Genomic DNA, 7,951 nt, shown 5'->3' on the forward strand with positions numbered 1-7,951 from the left:
TTCACAACTGGGAAAAGTAAGCAGATGATGGTTGACTGTGCTGGTATGCTTAGACTAGGTAATCGATTGTGTGTACCAGACATAGGTTGGTTAACGCGAGTTTGTATCACCCTGTATTTACGTGTACAAGTCCTACACATATGGAACTTGATTTAGCTTGGTGGTATAAGTAATGAACTTTATTTCCTAGATGAATGGTGACAATAAAAAAGCTATAAGGGTAACTCCCATACATTACAATATTGCACGATCGAGTGAACGTCAAATTTTAGAAGTATTTAAATTCTGGATCGAAGGGATGTAAGTCTAAAACTTAAGGTGATCAAGTGTATATAAGTTTTGAGTTAAACTAAGGAGATTACGCTCGGAAAACGAATAAAAGAATTGAGGTGCTTGTTGGACTTTATAAAGCTAACAGGATCACTTACTTGCTTAGCTCAAATGGGCTAGGTAGATGGGGAAGATTAGTTCATGCATTAGTGGGCTCACTTGAGGCCTAAATTAAATAAAAGGGAAACGGGAATGGAGATGAGGCCTCACACCAATCTGTCCAAGTCCAACCACTTGAGCCCAATAAGGACTAAGGCCCAAATTAAGGGTATAATTCTGGCCCATGGTTTAATATTAGAAAGGGGAAAGATTGCAGCCCAAGATGAGTACATAAAGGGCCCATTTTGTGTATATATAATTCCAAGCAGCTGCATCACCTACTTGTACCAATTTGACAAATTAGTGGCTGATATTAAAACTTAAGAGGTGGGGAAAAGTAAGACCTTTATATTCCCCAAGTTGCTGGCCATTTCCTCACTTTTAAGAATAGATAAAAATCAGATTTCTCTCTAAGCTTCTCCTCTCTCTTTCAAAGCATAGCAGCAGCCACAAGTTTCCTAGGGTTCTTGGATAAACCCAAGCCCTTGCAAGGTAAGATAAGTGTATTTACTAATGGATTTAGCCTAATTCTCTAATGGAATGCTAGATAAACATGTTAATTAATTAAGAACGGGTAGAGGACTGAATCTGTCAAAAGTTTAATTGCTCACTTTCCTTTGTTATTGAGAAGCTTTTCTCTTTTTCTTTGGCCTATGTGAAGGGAAGCTCAAGTTATTGAAGAGTTCAAATTAAAAGAAAAACGAGTTATAAGAATTAAGGTAAAGTGACTACCCTATCTTGTCTTCCGTAAACACGAGTCTAAGTATGATATTTTAAGTGTATCAATAAGAACTCGTGGGATGATGATGGGAAACTATGGTTTCACGTCCTTTATTGTATGTTGGATTGTTAGGACTGTTTTTGGGACAGGTTGATGTATAAATATATTGGGCACAACTAGGTTTATATCTGGAAAGTGTGTAAATTGCTGATATTAAAATATAGTTGTGTAGTGTACAAATGCAATAAAACAAGGCGGGGATTGAAAGAACAACCTTAGTTTGGTAATTATGGGTTTGCTACCTGAGCATTATTGTTGAGTGAGATTGGACTGCCTAAGCATGTTTAGTAACTACTAATACTAGTTTATCACCTAATCTATTGTAGATAAGTATTTGAAAAGAAAGGAAGGTACTTCAAGGTAACTACAAGGTGGTACAACAAGGTATGTAAGGCTTTTCGATTTCCTACTAATTGGCATGAAATCTAGACTCGTCCTCGACACATAGAGGCAGCCTACCAGCTCCAACATGACTCATGACCTTGTTCTCACTCTTTAACATGTCTGCACGTTCCAATACATGTTCATTGTCAAATTTGTATATATACATTGAATACCCTGCATGAGTTCTCCTTTTAACTAAATAAGGTCCATATGTTATTTCAGCTCCAATGCATTTCACTAATTGTGTAACTACTCTCTACTTTGTTATCCTTGCATTATATTATTATTACGTGTCACTTGTTGACTACATAGTCCCACAACTCAAAAATGCTATGACCACCAAAAGAATCATCCCATATGTTAATGGAAAGATATTAAATGAATCTGCTTATTGATGGGTGGTATCCCAGGGGTGGAAGAGTCACCTAGCATGGGTCATTCACGATTTATATGTCTACCACTAATCAGCTGGTCATTTGTATTATATATTGTGCACAAAGTGTAAAGTAAAGAATGATAAAGTAAAGAAAAGAAAGTAAAGTACCTGATTCCATAATATGAGAAAAGGTGGTCTTGTATTCTTACATTGGTATATGATTTCATTTGATTTCTTATTTCACATACATTACTTTATGCCTTACATACTCAGTACAATCTCCCGTACTGACGTCTCTATCGGTGGACCTGCAATTCATGTTGCAGGTACAGGAGCTAGTAGATCTACCCAATATAGAACAGGACATCCATCGGCTATTGGTGAGCTCCAGGTTGATTCGGGGCTTTCCGAGTCTATAGCATGTGTTTTGGTATTGTATAGTAGTTGAGTGTAAGGCGGTGCCTGTCCTGACCTTAACCCCGTAATGTTTTATCATTTAGAGGCTTTGTAGACTATGTATAGTGAAGTGTGGTTGCGCCTCGTGTCTTAGACATCATGGTCCCAGCGGCCAAGTCATGTGTACTTTCTTTTGGTTTGTTAATACTTTCTACTTTCATGANATATATACCATTTTATACAGAAATCTGTTGAAATTTTCATAAGGTTACAATTTTTTTTATATTCAAAAAGTTAATTTTATACCAAAATCAAAACCAACGCTTTGACAATAATACATTTCAGCTTCAACACTATAAGGAACTAATTTTGACAATAATACACATTTTTTTTGCTATTTTTTGAGTTAGTGTGTTAATATTGCGCAATTCATAATTTACTCTATTTACTTTTGGAATTCTCAATAACAATTATAATTGAATATGATTCTTTACTTAAAGATCCTTTTTTGAGGGTGTACTTTCTTTTTTAAAAAAATTTTTTTTTTTTTTTTTGATTGAAATTTATGGCCCGTAGCCTTTTATTAAAATAAAATTAGATCCAAACAACTACAATGGCCCAAGGCCCAAATAAAACCAAAAATCTAGATTTCCTAATTTGTTCCTTTCTCTATCTGTTGTTGAAGCAAACTCACTGTTCCTCCACCTTCCATTTCCGATCATTAATTTCCAGCCGGTGTGTCTCTTTTGTCGATCATTTCTTGATGTGGTGAGGGCTCCTATCATCCTCTGCAATATCCGGTAAGTCTGCTTCCTTTCACTCTCGTTGTTTACTCCTTTCTTCCTCTCTTGATAGGTTGTGTAGAGGTCGGGATTCATCCCCAAATGTAAACATGAGAGTTTTCTGAGCTTGGATTGTCCCTTAATCAGTCCTGTTGTGCGTTCCTCTTCTTGCAAGCTAATCTCCTTTTCCTTTGTACTTTTTCTCAGATGTAGATGTGGTGTCTCGGTCCCTCCGATTTTAAAGCTCCAACAGTAACAGCCAAACCATTTACTTGTTCGTCTGTATGATGTAACTTTTTGATATATATGGCAATACTCTCTAGTTTGTTGTACTGCGTTTATGTTTTCTTCTTTACCTCTCTTGTTAGCAATGTGGCAAATTCTTGTATTTTGATGTAGGTATGCTCTGTAACTATCTGCAGTTGTCATGTGCATTATTTACTATTTACAAATGCTTTTGGTATTCTCAGTGCTGAATATTGATTTTCCTGGTTCTGATCCTCAAAGTTGGCATTTGTGCTTTGTCTATATTGATCTGTCTCCTGATGTTGGTAGGTAGCTCCTCAAAATTGTTGTACTCTTTTCTTTGTTGTGATTCAACTACCAGATTAGCTAATAGGTCTGCCACATTATTGCCTTCTCTGAAAATATGGATGATGTTTGCATTTAATTGTTGTAATCTCTTCCTTATAATCTCTCCTCTTTCCGCCAAATCCCAGGGTATCTTCCAAAGCCCTCTTATCATCTTCATCAGACACAATGAGTCTGTTTCGATTATTACTTCTCGCAGCCTGTTCTCCCAACAATACTCCAATGCTTCTTGTATTGCCACTGCCTCTGCCTCTGTGTTAGTAGTAGTACCCACTCCTGCTGCTCTTGCATAGATCAAATTTCCATGTGAATTCCTCAAACAAAAGCCATAAGAACTGAGTCCCGGATTCCCTTTGGATGCCCCATCTGTATTGCATTTCAGCCTGTGTGTATCTGGTGGTTTCCATAGTACACAATGATAGTGTAATTTAGGAGTGTACCACTTTAGTTTCATGACAATATCAGTCCATAAATTGGACTCTAGATGTATCCAAGGATATAAAGTTTTCATAAGCTTTCTGACCATATCTTGAACTTGCACCACCATTCCACTCAATGTTGTATTTCCTCCATGTTTTATATTATTTCTTCTCTTCCATATTGTCCACATGATTATTGCTGGCATTGCTCTCATTACTCTTTGTAGTTGTGGTGATGTGTTGAATTTCCACCACTCAATGATTAATTGTTGTAAATGCATCCCCTCCATGCGTACACCTGCAAAATTAGCAAATTGCCTCCATAGCTTGTTAGCCAAGGAAGCTGTTAGAAAAATATGGGACATTGTTTCCTCTTTTTTTTCATCACAACACCAACATCTTGAAACTACTTGAATCTTCATCTTTTTTAAATTATCATCAGTAGGAATTCTCCTTTTCCAGACCCTCCATAAGAAGAAATTCACCTTAAAAGGAACCCCCCTAGTCCAAATAAAAGCATAGTCAGTTCTCCTCTCCTGTTTCTTCCTCATTGTTTGCCAAGCTGATTTAACAGTGAAATTCCCCTGCTTACTGCTCATCCACCAAGGGACATCAGTCTGATACTCATTACTGGGTGGTTTTATACTCTCCAGAATGTACTCCACCAATTCTGCTGAAAGTTTTGTTGCTAGTTTATGTGCATCCCATTCACCATTACTTGAAAACTCCTGTACTTCAACTTCTTCCTCACTATCCATATCACTCTCAATATAGAAAAGAGCTCCCAATTTTGTCCAGTTATCAAACCAAAAACTGGAAGTTCCAGCCTTTATTTGCCACCATATATTGTGCTCAACCTCCTCTCTTATCATTACCATGTTTCTCCACACATGTGAGGCACCCCTACCTGTAGTTATAATTGGGTGCAATTTCTTGCAATACTTGTTCCACATATAACTACTCCACAAAGAAGAACTTGAAGTTCTGAAGTTCCACCAAAGCTTTGCAAACAAAGCCTTTGATACATCATGTAAAGACCTGAAACCCAACCCCCCTTCTTCCTTGGGATAGCACATGCTTTCCCATGACACCCAGTGCTTGTTCTTTGAACCAGTTGCATTTCCCCAGAAAAACTTTGCAAACAACTTATGTAATTGGTTTAGAACACTGACTGGTGGATTCATGGCTGATAATAAGTACATGGGCATTGATTGTAAAACATGTGATATCAAAATGTACCTTCCCCCATAAGATAAGAGTCTATTCTGCCACATGGCCATTCTCTTAACCACCTTTTTAATAAGGAGTTCAAAATGCTTTTTATTTTGCCTGCCATAGAAAATAGGACAACCCAGATAGGTAAAAGGAAAATTACCTTGCCTGACTCCTGTTATCCTTTTTATTTGATTACACACTGTTATGGGGACCTTCTCATGTAGGTAACAAATGCTCTTGTCTATGTTGATCATTTGTCCAGACACCCTCTCATATCTTCTTAATACAGACATCATCATCCTCATTGATTTTGGGTGTCCTGAACAAAAAATGATAGTGTCATCAGCATAAGATAGGTGGTTTATTTGCGGACTCCATTTAGGCAAACCAAAACCCTTAAATTCAGCATTTTCATATAAACCATTTAGAGCCCTGGTCAGAACTTCAGCTGCTATTATAAACAATGTTGGGGATAATGGGTCACCCTGTTTCAAACCTCTTGAAGACTGGAAGAAACCAAATGGTTTCCCATTCATCAACACTGAATACCAATTATTACTTATAAGCCGCACTATCATGTCAATGATTCTCTCAGAAAAGCCAAATCTTCTCAGGACTTGAATTAAGAATTTCCATGAGACTCTATCATATGCCTTTGTCATGTCCAATTTTACCACTACATTATGCAATTTGTTCCTCTTGTTGATGTCCCTTATTATTTCCTGAGCCAAAAGCACATTTTCAGTTATACTCCTTCCTTTAACAAAACCTGATTGGTTATTTGAAATCAATCTCGGCAGCACCACTGAAACTCTATCATGTATTAGCCTTGATATAATCTTGCTAGCAAACATACTCAAACTAATAGGTCTTAAGTCCCCAAAATTATCCACCACTTCCTTCTTTGGTATCATCACTAGATTTGTGTGTGTTATGAATCTTGGCAACTCATATCCACTGAAAAAAGCCCTTACCATGTTCCATACATCATCACCAATGATTTCCCAGCAACTCTGAAAAAATTGCCCTGAGAAGCCATCCTGTCCACTGGCACTATCCCCATTTAGTTTAAAAACCACATTCTTCACCTCATCTTTATTAGGAGCCCTCTCCATTTCATAATTCTGGTTGTCAGTTATGATCTTGGGAATATATTGAAGCATTGAAAAATCAGTTGCTTCTTGTGTTTCTGTGAATTGCTCCCTGAAGACATTAACTGCTTCTTCCTCTATGTTTTGTGATGAAGTAATGATGTCCCCCTGTCTTGTTCTGATTTCTTTAATATTCAGTTTCTTCCTTCTTCCATTAACATAGGCATGAAAGAACTTTGTATTTTTGTCCCCATCTTTAAACCACCTCATCCCTGCCTTCTGCTTCCAGAATTCTTCCTCAATTTTCATAAACCTCTTCAGATCAGCATTGGATTTACTGAGTTCTGCCTTGTTAGCCTCTGTAGGTGCTATCTCCATTTGTATCTCTTTCTCTTTTATCACATCTTCCAAAGTTGCAATCTTTTGAAAAATATTTCCAAAAGTATCTTTACTCCACTGCGCCAGTACTGCCTTCAGTCTTTTCATCTTTGTATGAACAATAGTGAAAGGAGAACCAGTTACATGCATCCTCCAACTCTCCTCTACCACCTTTTGAAAGTCTGCATGTTTGGTCCAAAAATTTAGGAACTTGAAAGGCCTAATGATTTTCTCCTGATTTGAGTTACACACGACATGTAAAGGAGCATGGTCTGATCCTTGCCTTATTAGATGATGTACCTCACTTTCTGGTAAAAGACTCATAAAACTATTATTTCCAAAAACTCTATCCAATCTTTTAAATATGCATGCTTCCTCAATTCTCCCATTCCACCAAGTAAAAATACTGCCCATAAACCTCAACTCATTCAAAGCACATGAATTAATGCATTGAATAAAATCACGTGTTTCTAAATTTGATACTGGTAATCCACCCAACTTCTCTGAATCATCCACAATAGTATTGAAATCTCCCCCCACTAACCAAGGGTAACTTTGGCTTGTCATACACTCCAGGTCCTCCCAAAGCTCCAATCTTTCAAGGGCACTACATCTAGCATAGACTGCCGTTACAGAAAATTTGTCATGTGTTCCACTTATTTTGAAATTCTTGGTAAGTTGTTGTGTAGTATCTGAAGAACCTTCCTCTTCCCAGCTGTCATCCCAGAAAATCCAAATTTTTGCTGAGCAGTTAGCCTTGGCATTTTGTAGACCTAACTTTCTTCTGTACTGCTCCAATTCTGAAGGGCTTTGAAAAGGTTCTAATAAAGCGATGTATGAGTAATGATGTCTCCTGTGCAGTTCAAGTACTCTCTCAAAAGCATTCTGAGATTTCACTGATCTGATATTCCAAAATAACATCTTGTCTATCATTGATCAGAAATGGATGACGAACCCTTTCTACTCCTTGTATTTATTTGAGATGTCTGGTTAATTCTTGTGTCCCTTTTATTTTTTTCCTTTTATTCTCTCAATCTGTGTTGGTGATAAATCCCCGCTTCTACTGATGTTATCTATATTCGCTTCTAGACTCTCCTCCTCCTCAGTAT

Source organism: Solanum stenotomum, chromosome 4 (assembly GCF_019186545.1).
Source record: "Solanum stenotomum isolate F172 chromosome 4, ASM1918654v1, whole genome shotgun sequence".
Classification (NCBI taxonomy): domain Eukaryota; kingdom Viridiplantae; phylum Streptophyta; class Magnoliopsida; order Solanales; family Solanaceae; genus Solanum; species Solanum stenotomum.